The sequence below is a fragment of the Frieseomelitta varia genome, unplaced genomic scaffold (assembly GCF_011392965.1).
Source record: "Frieseomelitta varia isolate USP_RPSP 00005682 unplaced genomic scaffold, Fvar_1.2 scaffold_285, whole genome shotgun sequence".
Lineage (NCBI taxonomy): Eukaryota > Metazoa > Arthropoda > Insecta > Hymenoptera > Apidae > Frieseomelitta > Frieseomelitta varia.
In genome coordinates, this window is record NW_025110018.1 from 659555 (window position 1) to 678640 (window position 19086).

Here is a 19086-nt window from a genome sequence, read left to right on the forward strand (position 1 = left end):
AATCAACAATAAAAAAAGAAAAGATGAAATGTCGTCGTTTCCCTTCCGACAGGCAGAACTGTCTGCAAAGTAGCGTCGAAAAATAACGAAAACGATCTCTCTACCAGAAAGAAACGCACGTATTTCGATTAACAAAATTGCCACGAAAAAAACCTGGTAAATATTTTTCCACCCATTTTTTTCGAACGATCGAGTATCCTGCATAAAAATCGGCCGACTCTAATTGCAATCTCACGTCGCGTAAGCGTTTCTCGTTTTGATCTTCAAAACGAACTGAACGCGTCAGCAAGCGAAATTGAAACGAATATTCCGCAGAGTTTTGTCATTAGGTACGCGTTTTAAATACGTGCGCGTTGTGATAAAATAGTGGAGCGCCGGAATAATGAAACGAATTCGTTATGAAATCCTTTTGAAACTAACGTCACAGAGGGACCTGAACCACGCCGCGGCAACGTACGGAATGACCAACGTACATACGTACATACGGTCGTATTTTTTTATTACGACGCTTTTACAACACACAGGTTACCATAATAAATACGACGACGTAAAATCTATACAATAATACTTCTTCGTATAAATGATTTATTTCTCCTTGTTCTTCTTCGTCGTCGCTGTATTGGTGCTTTTCCTCACCTTCCTGCCTATCCCCTGCCTATCCCCTGCCTATCCTCTTACTCATTTCACTTGTCACCCTTGCTCCACTTCTTTCGCCCAAATCTCAATTTCTACAGCTCAACAGCTTCCTCCACATTCTTTTCACCTTCACATCTTTGCTTATCCTCGTTATTCTTTCCGTTCTTCATCGTCTCCTCACAACCATACCATCTTCCACACACTCCTCTTCAACAACTAACAACTCCTCAACATCTACATCTTTTTCCCATTCCCTAAACCACTTACTCATCCATCACAAACTCATCTCCTTTTATCTATCTGCTGTAATCTCTCACATTCGTCTGCCAATAATTCTTCAATAATTCTTTCAAATCTCCTATCCTCCTGTTCTCCTCTCTTCAGAGAATATTTCTCTCATTTTAACATCAGAGCTGGTCCCAGAGACTTCCCATGTCACTATCTCAATCATATCCTCTGGATACAAAATTCAAAATCTCATTCAAAAATACCTCTTTGTTTGCAAAAATATAAAAGTTTAGAAAAATTGGTTAAAAATTTAAAAGTATCAGTAACACGTTGGGATTTCACGTGCCACCTCCTCCTCCTCCTCCTCCTCCTTATGCTCTCCTAAAATCAAAATCGTAACCAGAATACCTCTTGGTTCAGAAGATTTTGAGTTTGACTTAAAAATTTTTCTGATAATCTGAAATTCACAGCTTGAGAAATTTTACGTGCCAATCTTCTGGTTTATAATAAAAAATTCCTAGCTAGCCTAGAATAAATTCTGTTTTCGGGGGTACTGCGGTTTAAAAAAATTTGTTTTGGAAATTTAAAGTATCAAGATCAAAGTTGGGTCTCTCGCTTCTTTTCCTTCTTTCTCTCCTTTTTATTTATTCCCTGTCCGTTTTTCCTTTTTTTCTGTCATTTTTTGTCAAATAATTAATTGGCCGCACCGCTTTATTATCAGGGTTTCTATCAAGCCTCGTTTGCGCGACCATGCGCTATAAGCTGTTGTCCTTTCTTTTATTTCGCGCCCGGAATGTATCGGCCGGATAACAAAAGCGGTACGGATTTTTTGTTTCGAATATCTCGTTCGATGACACGACACCATGTGTCAAGAGACCTTTTATTGCATTTTTGCGAGACAAGCTCGCGCCACTGCACGTCTCTTCTCCATTTGCAGCTGAAAATGTTTGACCGACTTTGCTTTCGCGACACCTAGTACGATTACACGCGTAAAATATCACGTTGAAGGATAGCGATGGCGCGAAACGAACTTCCCGAACTTGTATCAGTCAAGATTCCCCGTCTGTCGCGGTTGTCTGAATTTTGGAATGCGTCTGCCTTTTGGCTCGTCTTTCTATTCTCGTTCCTGTCGTCGTTTGTCGCCAATCGTAGTCGTTTACGCGTGTCGTAAAACGGACCGATGTACGCCATTGGTAGTATCTGTATCATACCATTGCGCGCAACCACTTCGCGCGGAGGACGGAGATACGAAAATGACTGCTTGAAAGACAAGATAAACGCGTTGGGTGATCGATCGCATCGCGATTAGAGAGAGATCTCTTCTCGTGTTTGCTGAAAGAACGAAGGTACAAAAGGTAGCGCCGATACGTGCTCCATTATATAATAATGTGAGAACGGTGTGACAATGGCGGGCAACAAGAGGCCGATTCCTTCGAGGTTCCTCGTTAATCAGCATAACATCCTGATCTCTGCCGAACGTTAGGATGTCCTCCACGTACCTACATCGCGCAGTTCAAACGCCCGATATGTGTTACTCGGGTTATGCCGCGTTATCTCCCGCGCTGGCATACTACACGGCATTATGGTGGTCGCGCGGCTCGTTGTACATAGGGGCCGTTTACGTGCGGACATATTCTATGTACACCCTCCACCAGTCGCAGCAGGAGGTGTCAGATTGCGATAAACGGTCCACTTACAGACCACGTCGGGTTTATAGGACGATAAAAAATGCGAGCCGTGCCGCATCGAAGGAAATAAAACGCGTGACCGGTGAATGGAGCGACGCTTCCATAAATGTGTCAAAAGGCGACGACGGGCGAGCTGACTGGACCGAGAGGCGACTTCGCGGACAACGACCCACTATTTTTCGTCACTTTTCCCGAGATTTGCCGAATTTGTCTATGCCGTCATTTTGTCGTCGAAAGATGAAGTTTCCAACGCGATGCACTGCTAGCCGCACTTTGCAAAATAAATTCTTTTCTACGTATGTATATGGTATACCGTGTACGTATGTACTTGTAATATATATTCTTCGTCGAGTCGAGTTTAAAATTAACTCGTATCGTATCGCGTTCTACATCTTTCAGGTTCTTGTGGCTGCATTCAGGTTTATAATATTCTTGATCTTTCATCAAGTTAATGGGAAAGTTTTGATCGCAAAGCTCGAAATTTGAAAGGGAATAGAACTGTCGCTCAACATAAACGTATACAACGTGCGGCAAAAAGCGTGAAAAATGCTATCACGAATTGCCGCGTTTCCGCGGACGCGGTTCCAGTCTGCGCGTTAATTCGCCAATTCGCGGAGGTCGAACGAAAAATCGATGGAAATCCGGAAAGATTAATGACACTGCGCGCAAAAATCGAGACTTGGTCCTTCGACCTGCCATGCCGCCGCCGCCGCGCCCTCTGTCAGTTTCTCTATTTTTATATTTCATGGCTGCACAATTATGAAAGTTTGGCCATTAATTATTTTCGCGATACACTCGATACATTCGCTTCTATATATCATATATATCATATATATATATATATACGTACACATACATCTATATGTATTACATACTGTATTATTACATATGCATTTACACGCAGCACACGTATACACGCATATATTGTAGAATACATCTACAATTAGTTATAAAAGGTGGCATGTAGCTGCCACGCTGTATTGTATCAGCGGCTGAGGGGAAACGGGTCGATAGTTTTAGCAGTGATGCCACGTGAGCCAGTCTCTTAATAATTCATATTTAGAAATTATTTGAAAATCTCGTTCTTTCTCGTTCGCAGGAGAGACGTGGCGGACCCAGGTGGATCCCGGTATTCTCCTGTCAGACCGCCTCCTATTAATTTTGTCTCACTAATCTCCAATCTGTGTCTCCTTGTGTCGCAAAGTCTTGGAAGGAATCCGTGACCCTCCGACAGCCGATACTCGTAATAAATTTGTTTCGCGTCTGAAACAGATGCTCGTGTAGAGGAAAGTACGACAAAATTACTGGAAAATGTCAGATCGGAGGGAAACAGAAATGCAGTCGAAAGTTGACGGTACACGTACACGCAAAGATATCGTAAATTTCGTTTTAGAAATTTCAAAGCATTCGTCGAATCTGATTTCCACGAATGTCTGTGGTATTTATGAACGCTCGTGGCACGACACAAGCACACAGAAGCCTGATCTAGTGTAGATGCCGAGTAAAATCTGCGAAGCAGTCGCGAAATCTAACCTGGTGGTTAAATTCGTTTCTAGCAATGCAATTGATAAAAGTAGCTATTTGTTTGAATTTCTCTAAATTCGAGATAAAAATGAAACGTAGATGAAATAAGACAGACGAACGAATCGTGTACAATTTAGAATTACCATCAGTGGAAATGTTATTGTCATCAACATCCGAATCTCGCAACAAAGGTACCAGGCATTGGTTGTAGATTCGCACAACACCGGCGAAAATTGCAACACGACGCGACGTGGGAAACAATTGTGTTGTAAATATTTCAAAAAGAACGAACACGTGAGTGATTAATTGCAAACGGCGTGATAGATGAAACAAAGTATATTCTGGAAAACGTAACCCGACCAATTACTCGCATGAAATTCAAATGATATTTGATATACAATACTATTCTATTTGAAAATATAATATATGTGCCGTCGATTATTTCACCGTATTTCTGCGTTGAAAAAAACCCTCCTGATGTAATTGGTGTTTTAGACAATAAACTCTTTTACTATGTTGCTAACGACGCACGATTTGAAATATGAATTGCCTCTGTGCGGCAAATTTTCGTTTCGTTTGGAATATAATTGCCATTAATCCATTTACATTATAAATGTAGAATTACTTCACATACACACATGCATATATGCAGTACACACAGATATTAGGAATTTTTTTGGCAATAGATTGCTCTCGTGCGAGAAAGAAGACAGTGTTTCGACGCAAAAGACGATCCGAGACGAAACGAGACGAGACTCGAGATCCGATCTCGCGTCGAAGGTTGATCCTGGTGATCAGAGTGTAAACGCGGTGGAAAGCAAACGTGGCGGAGCAAAGGAAAAGCAGGACGAGAGGATAAACGAGTGGAAAGAAGGTCGCCGATCGGCAGTAACGGATAACAGAGAGAGTTGGTGGTTATGGAAACGCGGTGAAGTTAGCGGTTCACGGTCTGATCCAGGATTTTGTGATCTAGGTCCGCGTCTTCGAAAGGACGGTCTCATTGTTTTTCACCCTTAAACCGTGAAATTTTCGCTTTACAAACTCGGCGCGGCAGTTTATTGAATTATTCACCAGATAACAAGCCACCGCGGCTCGTACCGCTAAGAGGGAAGACAATTACCAGGAAACAGCTCGAGATAACAACAACAACCGACATCCCAGACCCGATGGTGTCGCAGGACTTTGTCGTCGGATATGGTGCCGCGACTACTCGAACAACAAGCTTGTGTAGCTGCCTCCCATTTACCCAGCGTGGAGAGAGAGAGAGAGAGAGAGAGAGAAACAGCCCCTTGCACCGACATGCACCAACCACTGTTATCTTTATAGTCGGGCCCCTGTATCGCGATCGAGAGCGACTGTTAATTAACGCGCTTCTTTCATTAAACGCAACTCGCGCGCTGTGCCACTGCTCACTGCTCACTGCTCACTCCTCACTCCTCACTCCTCACTACTCGCTGCTTGCTGCTTGCTGCTTGCTGCTTCCTTGCGTTGCGTTGCGTTGCCGCTCCTCCACCTCCCTTGACAGCACCGAGTCCGACGATTGTTCGCCGATTGTCTCGTCGCTCCCTTGGTACTCCTCTCTTTCTCAACTATCGTGCCCCACTCGTTCTGATCTCACCGACAATCTTAGATCTTTTATTTCCCTTCTTAGAGAACGTCTTTACTTTCCACCGAACTTGGGAAACGAATCTCCGCTCTGTTTCGGAATACCTTCGAAATGGCCGACGAAACACGTCGATGAGAATTTCTGGCTAATTGTATATATCGCGTCATTCTTTCCCCCCCCCCCCCCCTCCCCAAGACGAGCGTATCTCTATCGTCGTTATCGTATTTTGTCAAACGAAACATAGGTACTTGTGCGAAAACGTTCGTTCGTTGAACAGATATTTATGCACAATGCGTATTTGCGTGTCGTACGAAAAAACGAGCAAGTTTCGAATAATGGTTTCGTTGAATATTTTTTGCCTCCGTCGTTTTTATAACATTCGCATGTCATAATACAATTCTGGTTTTTTACGACCTGGTCACCGGTCGCCCGGTGAAATATTTGATAATTTTTATTTGGATTTATGTTACGGTATATACGGTATACGGTGGTTCAACGTTTTGTTGCTAGAACGTTGCACGGCGTATGGGAATGTATACTTTATGCCCTGCCGTCATACTACGGAATATAGACAATTCGTTGTTCCGTAAATGTAGATCGGGCTTCAATCTCACACAACAGAAAAAATTTTATTTTACTTCGTCTCTCTCGCATTTACGTAATAAATCCAAGTAACATCGTTTGCACGCGCGCTCGTTTCACACCGTACCGTTCCGTCAAACAATATCTGAGAAAATTTCTCTATATACTTTTTTCAAGCGAATTTGTATTATATTTTCTGCTACTTTCTCGCTGAAATGTACCTCCGCTTCAATCTTTCCGAATAGCAAAGTGTTCAAGAAAATGGCTGATTGTTTTGCAGTAACTGACATCTTTATCCCGTCGTATTAAGCAGGCTTCTATATCTATGTATCCGAGCGTCGTTGAGCGTCAGTTCATTTTTATTGTTCAAATATTCCTCCGTTCTGACGATTCAATTCTGTGACTCAATTCTGTGTCGATGTCGACAAATTATCTGTACAAATAGACAATAATATCTGTACGATGTGTATCTGCGAATCAAAGTGTCGGAAACTTAGCTTAATAATGGAGAAGGAACAAAAGAGTTACGTCTTAAGAGGAACCTTAGACGTTGTTACGTACATTTAACAATTTTCAAGTCAAGCCTCAATTAATTGCACTACTCTACTATAGAAATAACCGTGATGCTATATAAAATAACACAACATTCATGAGTAACAATTTTTCAACGTTCGTCGTCGTTTAATGATCGCATCGTGCTTGTTCCATTCTGTTTAGGCACATTCAGATCGAATTATTTATTGGCAAGCGTTATCTTGGCGGGATGGTTGCATTGAAAATGTAGGCCAGGCCCGGGTCACCCTGAAATACGTTTTGAGGTGGAGAGAAATATCGCATAACTCAGGATTACTTTCCTCGACGCACAAACGGACGAGGAATCGTCTTATCATCGGGCCTGCGCGCGCTCACTTTTACTCGCGAGCAAAGACGTTCAATTCAGCCAGCCAGTCAAATTTACGGCGCTTTATCACTGCGTCGGATTTTTTTCCGGATATAAATCACGCCGCTGTGAAAATCGAGCGTTCCCTGCTCCAAGATTGAAAATAAAACGGTCACGTATTTGTTTGGTTCTCGATCGCAACTTTTTTATTTATGCACAACGTTGTGCATAACGCGGCTTTCGCGCATAATTTTTTTGTTTTTCCTTTTTCTTGCATTTTCTAGGGAAATACAAAATATTTATAATATCCGTTAGTCAACGATAAACCACCGATTTGTTTCCTTTTTCCTTTTTCCTTTTTCCTTTTTCCTTTTTCCTCCCTCTCCCTCTTTCTCCTTTCTCTTTTCTCTTTCCTTTTTTTTCGAGGAAAAACATTTGCGCCATATTTCTTCGATGTAATAAATGCAAGAAATACCTTCAAATACTCTTCTTTTTTACATAATTGTTTTACATGACACGTACGCGTATACAAATACGTCTTGAACGTTGGTTTTTTAATCTCGTTGAAACCAACTACACCGCGCAAATCGGAATGTCAAGATGCTCTTTTCTACATGAAATATTCGCTTGATAATTATAGCCGCCGTCCTGCCGTCCTTGCTGCCCGTATCCGTCCGAGTTAATCAAACTGAGAAAATGGCGAAAGGATTTTCCTAGGTGTCAAGTGACGAGTAAATAGTCGAAAACGGACGACCAGTCCTTTGCTCCGTAATTTACCAACCGCCCATCCTAAAGTTACTTTCATCTGTGTCCGGTTGAACGTGGAAAAGCGAATGCACGTTTATCCGTTTAACAAGATTGTGTTTCGTTCGTCCAATAGATACATGTGTATATACATATGTATATGCTACGTACATACGTAGCTAATGACATACTGATTAATTCGATGCAGATCGAATTAATCGGTAATTTCCAGCCGCAAATCGTCTGGTCTTTTAATCTCATTCGCCATCTTTTACTTCCTCCTTAACGATCACGATAAGTGAATCGGCGAATAATTTCGAAACGGTCCATCACTCGTCCCAATTATCAATTTAGCTAATTTTTTTGGGTATTTGCTTTTTTCTGATAGCTTTTTTGTGTCAGTTGTCAAATGACACAAATCTCATTTAACCGAAAGCGATTAGTCGATAGGTTCGATGGTTAGGGGAAAAACTAGACAAATTATAACTTTCGTTGTAATTGTAATAATTTCCTATTTAATTATAAAACGAAACGGAGGGACCTTGTGCTCGGGAACTGCTGTAATAATAATATCCGATGGTGGGAGGACAAGATTATCGGTATTCGTCGAATAAGACATTCGTCTTCTTATCAAATTTGCCTCAACGATGTAAATTAATAATGATGCGGACTGCCAACTTCCTTTCAAATTATCGTCGAAATATCTTTGGCGTGGATGTTACTTTTTGACAGGTTAATCAAAGTTGCAACAAGAGTAAGGCATTTGCGTATAGCCAAGTAGGTATGTATGTATATATGTATGTATGTATGTATGTATGTATGTATTTATGTATGTACATACATACGTTGCTCGGCTAACACCGATTTTACATCAGAGACGGAATCGCTCGCTAAACGGGATTAAATTTCCAAATGAGAATTCTCCTCGTATTATTTGTCACTCTCAATTATACACATCCATTGAAAATCATTGATAATTTTCTGCATCTGCCAAAAATCTCTTTTCAATTCAAATAAAAAATTCTACACGGTCTATTCACTTTGAAATTTTGATCGATTTATTATCAAGTTGATAGTAGTCAACCAACAGAACGCAATAAAACGTAGTTGAATAATAATTTTTCGTTTCAATAATAATTTCAGCTACGAAATTTTTCCAATTGAAAAACTCGCATCGTCGCAAAATTTAATCAACTACAAGGACAAAGTTGATTGATACAAAGAGATATGATTAACGATGATTGAATGCACTTTCGCATTAATTAGAATTGATACACTTTAATTACTAATTAGGAAACAAATATTGCAATTTTTAATTAATACACGAAAAACCATACTGTTCCATTGCTCGGATGAACAATTCGTTTGACTTCTGACTCCTGACGGAACAAACTCAAGGATCAACAATAACACAGCGACTACAAACTAATAAATTATGCTCTAATTACCAAATGTCAACTCCTCACAAATGTAATTGCACACCGATTATGCAAACAAACGGAACTATGGAATAAATTTCCATAGTTCCTCTTGCCGTTTATTCAGATAAAATTAACATTTCCTGTTTTGTATAGTTAAGTACTAGGAGGAATGTGAAGAATCAGGATGAAATTCTATGATATTTTCTACATGTACACATGTTGCAAAGGGAGGAAAAAAGTAGAGGAAAAGGAAAACGAAACGAAAAGAAAGGAAAAGAAAGGGGAGAAAATGTGAATAAAAATGGCAGCGTAGTTGATTACAAATTTCAAGAGTAACTAAGGAAAATTCGATGGGCATTGCTTCGCGAGCGTGAGCAAATCTGATACGTGGTTAATGTTGTGCCCAACGTTTCGATAGGGGATTCCGTCGGAGAATATGCCACAGCGCCCTTGCGACTTTTTTTTATAGAAATAAATGTAATATTGTAGCAATTTAGTAGCAACACACATGTGACATTGTACTAGCGAGTGTTCTTTCACCTGGTTTTCACTATCCAGAAATACACGTTGTTCATAATAATGTTCTGAAAATTAAAGAGACACGTTGGCGGCGTACGTACGTACATACAATACCCGTTTCAAAGGCCACATTGCCGGTGAACAGAATTTCATTTTTGAAGTGGATATGGACAAGTTCACGCATTTTTACGTTTTCTAGTCAAGACAAGCTATTAAACAGCAAGAAAATCATCAAAGTTCATCGCATAAACGTGAGGTGAGGAAACGTTGGAAATTGTTCGGAACTTGTTTCGAATTCCTGTGCTTAACAATTGTCCTGTGCAATTCTCTCAGCGAAGATTTGGTTTGGGACTGTTTGTTTTAGCCGCCCAAGTCTTAAGACATAAAATATGAGTATGGTGAGTGCGCAAAGACAAAGGTTAGACGAGAGTAAGATATCGATAGAGAGTATCGAGTCATGATAGCGATGAGAATCTAGTGAAAGATTAATATCCTTTTGTCATCACCGTATTCGATCTTTTTTCAGTATTCTTTAATTCCTAAACTTTATTGACAAACTTTATGTTTACATTTATTTTTAACCATTTGGTGTGTGTAAAATTGTGTTGTTTTTACCTACATAAATTATTTGCAAAACAAGCGACGGATGAAAATGATAACTTTTCTTATTCATTTTCTCCTCCTCCTCCTCCTCCTCTTCTACTTCTTCTTCTTCTTCTTCTTCTTCTGCTTTTGCTTTCTGCTTCCGCTTCGGTTCTCTGCTTATGCCTCTGCCTCTGGTTCTACTTCCACTTCTTCTATTTTAGTTAACAATTGTAACGTAAGCACGGCGGAAGATATGTACCATACATAGGTACGTCAAATGGCGGCGCTCGCCGACTCGGCATATCTTATTAGAAACAAATATTCATGTCACATACCCGGCGCCGGCTGGTGCCAAGTGTTTGACTGTTACGCCACGCTGCACGTGCGTGAAAGACCCGGTCTCGGGCATATCCTTCGTCCGTGTTTCAGCAAGTTTAAAATAATATTGAACGAATTTTTCCTCCCGTCACCTCGTACATCTCCTCACGCTCTTTCATTTCGTAATGTGCGTAACCGCGTGTTCCCTCTCCCTCTCTCTCTCTCTCTCTCTCTCTCTCTCTCTTCTCGCAGGAGACAGGTTCTCAAGCCAATGTTATCAAATAATATTCGATTTTCGAATTTTCTCGCAACACCTATCGAATCGTGGACACTTTCGTTTCATCTTTTCTTCTCTCTGCAATCGATTTTTCGCGCGACAACATTCCAAGTCTTTCGATTGATTTTCTTTATTTCGATAGCAGAAAGCTTTCATTTCGACGGCCAAATACCCGAAATTTACTTTCCCCGCGTAGTATTCTTCTGGCAGTTATAGACACATAGGTAGTACGATCTGAATAACAAATACATTTTCTTTGACAATTATCGGTTCCACTCTGTTGTTCAAATCTTAGAGAAATTGCTCTGAACTGCATTGCGAGGAATGTAAAGTTTTACCGATTTCTTCGAAGAAAATTTCTTGGGGTAGGAGCTGTTTGATTCGTACGAAAGCCACTGAAGATTCGATAACGAGTTTCAAGTTTATAACCAGCAAAATCGTTTCAACAGGGAATCTCTGAAATGAACTTTCCCGTGACGTAAATGTATTTAAATGTTAGCACACTGACACAATAAAGTACGAGAGATAGTAGGAAGGAAATTTTCTCTAATTTTCTTTTTAGTTAGCAAAGAACAATCTTGACAAACAACAATTAACTTCCTTTCGCTTTGTTTTGTTTAAAAGTACCGTCACTTTCGTGGCACGGTATCTGTAACGATATTAGTTTAGTAACCCGCTTCCAGCGACGTTCACCAAAGTCTCCTTACCTCCGAAGATTCGCGTTGCTTGTCTCGCTGGGTTTTACGAGCACGTACTATTTGACATGTGTATCCGATATGAAATTGCTGTATCGACTGTATCGATCGATAGGTCCACGCATACCAAACAGAAAAATGTAAAATCGAGAAAACGCGTCCAGAAACGTTGCATTAAGTTCAGATGAAAACGACACCCGTCATTCTTCTCTCGGTGGTTACTTCAAGAAGGAGTAACGACATCGACGATCGGAATTGTGTGAAAGGTAAGAGGTATTTGTAGACAAATATCCGTATAGAGTAGAGTAGAGTCGTAATCCAAAGAACAGAAAATTGATACGTACCTTGATAGCGTACACAATACTTGCGGCGTGTATGTATGTACAAACAGCACGTGCCAAAGCAGTGGCAAAATCAGCATTCAGTTCAAACACTTTCGCTTTCATTGGATGAAAACCAGGCGGCTGCTTGCAAACGTTCACGAGCTTCGCACGACACATTCTCTCGGTCTTTGATCGTATGCTCATTCGAAGCTCGATCACTCAGGCCCACTCGTAACAAAAACAAAAATAATAAGAAAATCCATATTTGTTAGAAAAAGAAAGAAATAGATTTGTATCCTATATAAATTTCATCTAATAACAAACTTGGTCAACATCTGGTCAACGCAAGAAAGAAAAGAGCGCAAATTGCGAAAGAAAGATATCGACAACTAGTGGCGGGAATATTTGGTAACGTAATTGTGATGTAATCAGACGAATAATGTAAAAAAAGGCGAAAAAAAAGAGACGGTGAAATGAGACGTTCGTCGTACAGCTTCATACAACACACGAAGCTCTATCTTTATTTCCTCGTGATATTCGCTACAATATCCTCACAAATATTTACAAGATTCCATTGCATTATCTCGCATCTTTCATACAGTATTCAGCGTTCGTCGATGATTTCTTTTTCCTTTTTAAAAATCTTTTTTTTTTTTTTTCCTTTTTTTTTTTTTTTTTTTTTTTTTTTCTTTTTTTATCGACTTGCTGGAGGAAGGTCGATCGTTACGACACGAATGGGTAAGAAAGTATGTATGTATGTATGTATATCAAATTGTCATACACACACCTAATAGTACACGTACATTGCGCTGTCAGACTAACAGGAAACCACAGGTTGTCCCCTTGCTTGTTTCATGTACATACGTAACAATTATTATCTCTCGTTTTCTTCTTTTCGTCGATAAACCGTGATATTGATTACAATTATTATACGACCATTATACGTAACAGGTGTCGCCGATCGAGTATCATTCACGTAGCAAACGTTTGCGAAATAAAATACGAACGTTTATCGTAATTAAAACTTGATTATCCTATCCTGTGAAAATCGTGCTCGACTTGATTGCACCGCCACGTTCGATGAACGAATATCGTTTCCCTTTTGTCAAACAAATGTATACGTATAACGAAACGAGTCATCACAGTTGATACACACTTGTACACGGGCGTGTATATATCGTTTGTGATTCTAGGTGACAAATCAAGATTGACAAGTGAAACAGGAAACAAAAGGAAACAAGTCTGTAACTATTATTTGCTTCGCGAGTATATAGGTACGTGGAGATTAAAAACAAAACAAAACAAAAAGAAATTGACGCATCTATTTTTCTGGGGAGAGAAAAATGGGGAAACAAAGACTCGAGTAATATTTAGACACGTTTGGAAGAAAAATCTATAGTGCACGTGTACACACACGTACGTATATATATATATATATATATATATATTTTTTCTTCTTTTCGTCGGTAAGAAAATTTTTCAACGCTAAAAAATTCGCATTAATTTGCATTAACTTTGTTTCCTTCCTTATTTAAACACGTTTGTTGTTCGCTACGTGCGCCGTTACATTCGCCAAATATAGTTCGTTAAATGAACAGAAGTGTCGAAAGTACGAAGCTATTGGATTTGCATCTTGTCGAACATTATCTTTCTTCTTTTTTTTTTTTTTTTTTTTTTTTTTTTATCAGGGCAACGATTCTCTCAACGAAACAGTAACCACAGAAAAGAAAAATAGACGTGTTAATCAACGAGACATCATTTTTACAAGCTACTGTACAACTCTGGTCGGGCAAAAATTCGCTCGAGTCACAAAATAATTCTCTTTCTCACTCATTCTCTCATTCGCTTTTCACGCGGAAAAAATATAGCAAACTTACCCCGCGGTAGGGGTAACCGGTCTAGTGCGAACAACTAACTGTACAATCCTCTGTCGTCTACACGGATACGAGTTAGTTCGCTATCGTGCATGTTGTAAAAGAAAAGGGAAAATAATGACAATTGGAATTGACTGCGACGATGTACACGCGACAGATTCTTAAGAAACCTAACTGTACAATCTCTTCCGTGTTTATCCCCAACGGAAATCAGTTCTTTCGTTCGTATTGTCTGTTGTTACAATCGGAAAAGCGTTTCGAAGCGTCAGCTTTCATAGATGATTCAGAGACGGCGGTTGATCTCTGGTTGAATCGTCTTGACGTGGGTCAGACATCGGAGGGAAGACGATTCGGAAGGATATCCGGCTCGTACGTGCTCGTATGTATGTATGTATGTATGTATGTTACAGGCAAAGTTGGATATTAACGTCGGATATTATCCGAGTATCTTACAAACTTTCGTTAATTCCGTCCTTTCCCCCGAATTATGCAACGTTATTCCATCTACGAGATGTGATTCTTTGACCTGCGTTATTTCACCGGTAGACGAATCATCAAACTGATCAAGAGTAAAAGTGCATATACGTATATGTACACGTGTAGGCAAATTATATTTTGTCGCTAAACAAAGTATTGACTCTGATCGATCTTTTGGTTTATTTTGCTACATTTGTCAACCACGAACCGACGAAAATATTCACAATATTCATTATTGCGTTTATTTATTGTTTTCATTATTGTTACTGTTACTATTATCATTATCATTATCATTATTATCATCGTTATTCATAATAGTTTTATTCATAAAAAAATTTTTTACTCGTCGGTATAATTATTTGGTTTTTTTTCTTTAAAAAAGAATTATTTTTCCGCGTTGTGAGAAAACTCGATCGAATGGAATCTGCTACAAGTTGTCCATTTTTACGTCAACGAGAAAAAAAAAAAACTCGGATACTGCACTCGTCTCTCTTTACGTGTAACATATATTTCGTTGGCAGTTTGTTTGCTTTTATAAACGATATACATATATATACATATATATACATATATATATATATATATATTCATCTACGTAGAACTTTGTATAATAATAAAGTAAATAATTTCTCACAGTAAACGCAACGTAAAGATGCTCTTTGACTTTGGCTACTTGCTTTACAAAAGTCCACGCAATCGATTTAGTTCAATCACGTTCGGTTACGCGCTGATATTGTCTTCTTTTGCAGGAAAACTTGACAGTACAGACAACGAATGGTCGGGCACCGGGGAATCGCTGGATTCCCCAATCTACACCAAAAGACATGTAAGCGTTGTTCCGACACGCTTTCGATTTCGTTAACGTTACTAATCAACTAAGTACTTAACTCGAATACTTGTGTAACCGCTAGATGCTTATAATTACAGAAAAATAAGTTTTCTGTACCTGTAATTATCGGAGAGTAGGGAGTGGGGAGGAGGGAAGATATGTTTAGGAAGATATGTTAAAGCGTGAACATGTAGTCGACGTGTAACATACACTACACTCATTGGTAAACGTACGCATTTGTCGTTTACACGCGTAACGAAGAAACACACGCGCGTGAGATAATGCATGTTTTACACGTAGACATGATAGTCATAGGTACCTACGTTGTTAGCGTACGTAACGTCTCGTTATCAAAAAAATGCAACAGTGTGGTGAAAGCAAGTTCTTCTCTTTCCACGCGTACCATGTTAAACGTTACAACGCGATAAATACATGTTTCGAAACCACGCAACTTGTTAACGAGCAATTTTCTTAAAAATTGAATTGGCGTTGAGTGAATTGGCATTGAGTGAAACTTTACGCGGCCCGTTTAATTAATTACCAATTAGTATTTTCTTAATGCACGGTGTAATATGATATTCGCACGCACATCGGGTATATTCGTTTATGAATTATCAAATAATCGATTGCTCGAAATCCTCAATGCATACGTTCATTGTGCTTCAACCGTGGAACAAACGTAAAAATGTGTGGACGAACATTGTAAATGACGACTCCAATTTCGATAATCACTGAAACAGCAGCGTCGTTGATTCGGAAAATTCCATTATTGGGAATTATCGTCGTAAAACGATAAGGATGAAGAAGGAATTATCTATCCCGATTGAAATCGTGTTGAACTTTGGAAAGATCGCAGAGACAGAGAGACTGAGCTTGACTGAGCATCGAGAAACCCTGTAAAATGATCAACGTATTGCTATCCCGTCGAGTTACTGGCTGTTTACCGATAGTAAAATTCTAGAAAACTTTGGGAACGAAACTGCAATGAAACTCTGTTTTGTCAAGGAAATATAAATCAAATTTGGTTTCACTCTATGGATCGTTGGTTTTTGACAGAAGCAAACGACAGACAGAAAACAAACGTCAACTTTCTCATACGCTCGACAAAAATTTAAAGTCTACAGCAAATTTCTAGTAGTTGTTGAAAAAGTAGATCGCGCCGTCCCGAGTGCTACTTACATTTGACGAGTGAGTAACCAACAACAACTTGACAAGAGTGTACAGCTCATGGACCGTTCTGTTTGATAATCTGCGAAACCTGCATAACCTAGAATGATCAACGTCCTCGAGTAAAAAACGGGAAAAAAGGAAGAGAGATTGTCGATCGAAGGATAGACGTAATTTCGAAAAGGTGCGAATCTTCTGGGACCGTTAAAGTTGACGATGACGATGACGATGACGACGATGACGACGATGACGACGACGACAATAATTTTCAGCGAACCGTGAAATCCTGTTGACGAGGTGCAACGGTGTACGGGCAGGTTCGACGGGCCATATTTCACGCGGCCATTATGCCGGCGTGGGGGTAATAATACCGCACAATTACCGAGGATCTCGAGTTCTCGAAAGAAAGGAAATAAAATCAGCATAAAGCGGGCCACCAAATGGCGCCGGCAGACCTTTAATGAAAGTACCAGTGGCGGATAAGAAGGAAGGGCGCGAGAGGAATAGCGGCTGGAAGACAAGGGGGTGCAGGGGAAGAAGAAGGGGTTGGCCCTTAAATTAATTCGCGATGAATTACGTCCGCGCCAGCTGTTCGGGCAGTTGTGTTTATTTATGAAGGAACTAAGATCTTCTCTTCGCGTAGTCCTTAAAGCCGGATTCCGCCCATATAATTCCTCGCGATGACCGAATTCTTTCTCCCCCTTTTACTCGAAATCCTTCTTCGCCTTTTCCGCCTTTTCCGCCTTTTTCGCCTTTTTCGCGGCTCCGCTAATAAACCTCCACAGTTTCTCCATTCCGAGAACAATATAACCAAACCTACCGAAAAAACGTATCCTGGACCCTGCAGAAGAACGTAGGCGAAACATCTTTCGATCCATGTTGCATTAACGTGTTACAGTTTAAGAACGTTGACTTTGGGTTTAAAAGACATCGACATGTGCAACAACGACTGTGTGTGTGAACCGAATAGCGAAAAGTACGACAGTTCGATAGAATGTATTGGAAACGAAGCCGAAATTGTTCAAACAGTTTGGTTAATAAATTGAACGATGCTACAAGTGACAATGCTTTCGCTACCGAAAATATTTCCATCGTTCCATCTAGAAATAGAATCTCTGCAAGGGCAGTAAACAGAAAATCACTTTTTCTGGAATGAAACACAGAGGCAACATAGAGTACTTGTAACTCGAAAGACGAAAAGTAAAAGATAATTTCTCTCTCTCTCTCTCTCTCTCTCTCTCTCTCTCTCGAGTTCCATCTCGATTCGTCGTTCTAGCTGATTACTCGTACGAGGCAAAGTCGTTAGTTCATTGCGCGATAGATAAGTGCATACATACATATGTTCGTATACCTACGAGTTATAACGTTAGGAAGCACAGCATCTCTCGTTGTATCTTTTCTCTCGTCGGTGTAAAATAATTCTTCTTAACCTACCTCAAAATCGCTGGCAACTGGCGATGCAAATTGGTTTCCAGATTAACCACGAACGATTTGAGTCGAAGGCTCTTGGAACTATTTTTTTAAATCGTCTCTAGACTTTATTGATAATAAATAATTTTGTTGTTAAAGGAGAGACAGCACCTGAAACGGTTGGAGAAAGTAAATTGTTTCATCGTTCTACAGAGACTTTGCACGTTAGAGAGTCGACGAGACTTCAGGAAAAAGAAAACCATTGATAGCACCAGCTCGTAATGCAGCTCGAACGCAGTCGAGAAACCTGCATCTCTGCGTGTGTACGCGTGTGCACGTACACACGTATGCACGCGCACGTCTAAACGACATTCATTTATTTAGCGTCAAATATACAGAAACGTGCGAACGTTGAACGATGGTAAGGTACGATGCCGCGTCGCGTCGTAATCGAACGTTAAACTTGTCACGGCTTAATCCCCAATCGCACGATTCTCCACTAACTGTACAAGTCCCTCGTTCTCTCTCTCCCTTCCCTCTCCTCCCGATCCTCCTTCTTGTTGACACGAACGGATTAAACCGAAGGGAACTTTCCACCTTGATAAATAAACGATTAACGGGGAAGGGAACGGGCAAGAAACGACGCTATCAATGGTCGAAAATACAAAAATATCACGCTCACGTTCTCCGTTTCTCCGTCTCTTCGTCGTTTAGAGAACAGAGAACGAAGGAAAGCCAACCAAACGGATTAAATATCCGTGACTGGTCGTGCGATCTGAACGATCTAACGACATAATCGAATTAATTCGATACACATATATATTCGAGAACAAAAGTGGCGAATCTACCGCCAAGATGATATTTTTTTTGTTCTTTATATGTATAACAAAATTTGGAAAATCTCTCATTTCCGACCAGGAAGAATCGAGGCAGCGTCAATGAAAATTTTCATTTTAACTTGCACACACGAACGAACGAACGTACGTACATACGTACATACATACATCTGTCTTTTCATTCATCCTTTCGATATTAATGTTTGCGCTACTATTGAACAGTGAACTGTACCGATTACGAGCCGGTACAGTTTATTCGCGGTTAATATGTTTCGAGAGTTTGCGAAGCGACGGAAGCCCGCCGCTTCAATTGCAAAAATAAAAAGTAGAGAAAGAGTAAAAGATCGATAATAGCTACAGCCATTGATGAGAAAATCAATTAGTTACGGAAAAGTGAATATGCTGCTGTGATTTTCGTCCAAAACGACAAACGTACGTACGTACGTACGTACGTACGTACAGATGTA